Source organism: Etheostoma cragini, chromosome 4 (assembly GCF_013103735.1).
Source record: "Etheostoma cragini isolate CJK2018 chromosome 4, CSU_Ecrag_1.0, whole genome shotgun sequence".
NCBI lineage: Eukaryota > Metazoa > Chordata > Actinopteri > Perciformes > Percidae > Etheostoma > Etheostoma cragini.
The window spans coordinates 17,436,402-17,437,838 of NC_048410.1; the positions used below are offsets into that span (position 1 = coordinate 17,436,402).

Here is a 1,437-nt window from a genome sequence, read left to right on the forward strand (position 1 = left end):
CAGATGATATCTTCCGGAAAAGAGCTCACTTTCTGTGGCTTGACAGTAAATAAAACATTATGCTTTGATAGTTGTCAAGTTGAACGTTTTAGCATATTTATCACATCAAACATAGTGTAAAATTTGTTAATCCTAAAATTTTCTAATACAGGTGTGACTGATTGGAGCAGGTTCTCCTCCAAGTACAAAACCGATATACGGACAATGTACTCAGTGATGAACTGCTCCCAGTGCTATTGTCTATACAAGAGCTGCATGCCGGGTATGTATACTGTATAATGTGCTTTCAAACTGCTTGGCTGTTGGAGTTGTCACTTTTTGAGAAAAGTCTGAAACTAAATACTGTATGACAGCAAAATGCGAGTATACTTTTGTTCTATACCAACAGGTTACGTTGGAAGAGGAAAGCGGGGTGAGCTGCGGGGGATATATTCGGAAGATCCTCACCCTGGATTCTGCAGTCAATTTTGCCAAATAATGGCAGGGGTTCCTGAGTAGGGATAAGGATCTGCGCACACAATAAAGAACGAGAAAACAAAAAAAAACATGTTACACTCTTTTCATGAGTCCTTTTTTATTTTTATATTCTATATTGTTTTCACACTTCACTGGGGCATCGCTTGCAAATACAATTGCTTATCCTTATGGCGATTAGGGCATGAGATGAGTTTCCAGGTTGCAGCTATAGAAGGAATTTTTTAGTTTGCCTATAATCTGAATTTATTTTATAGATGGACATATTTCATATATGGACATATATCATAGTGTTTTATTCATCAATATGATAGCATTTATCTTGTAGACATCATTTTTTAAGTATTTTATTAATAAATGTGTATAAATGTAACTGTTTAGTTTTTAAAAAAAAACACCAAATATTAAAAGTATTCTATTCATTAGCATGATAGTTAACGCAGTCTTATTTTATTACAGACGATAGTCTGCATTTATCTTGTAAACACAACCATAACATTTAGAAATGAGTAAACTATATGTATGGCAAAGTTGTTACTTTAACGTTTTTGAATTGACTGCAACAAATGTGGTCAGGAACTATAACCCATTACTCCATCTGGAAAATAATTTGCGTTTCGTTTTTTTTTTCTTATTTTTGAACCTCTTAACTTGCCGTTGGAAATAATTTGCGTTTCGTTTTTTTTTCGTATTTTTGAACCTCTTGACTTGCCGTTGGACACGCCTCCGTATGAGACGGGACCGCATGAGGCGGGACGCATGTCATTAGACGCTACAGGCCGCAGCCATATACTCTTTGTTCAAACCGAGCATCAGTATGGGGAAGGAAGATGATTTGAGTGACTTTGAACGTGGCATGATTCTTGGTGCCATAAGGGCTGGTCGGAGTATTTCAGAAACTGCTAATCTACTGGGATTTTCACGCAAAACCATCTCTAGGGTTTACAGAGAATGGTCCGAAAA

General features: G+C 36.5%; 1 long non-coding RNA gene across 1 annotated transcript; it reads left to right on the forward strand.

The window, feature by feature from the left end:
* Positions 1-7: 7 nt before the first annotated feature.
* On the forward strand, positions 8-523 carry LOC117943165. Its single transcript, XR_004656299.1, has 2 exons — positions 8-262; positions 389-523. It is a non-coding gene; the product is annotated as an uncharacterized LOC117943165 (long non-coding RNA).
* The last annotated feature ends 914 nt before the right edge of the window (positions 524-1,437 follow it).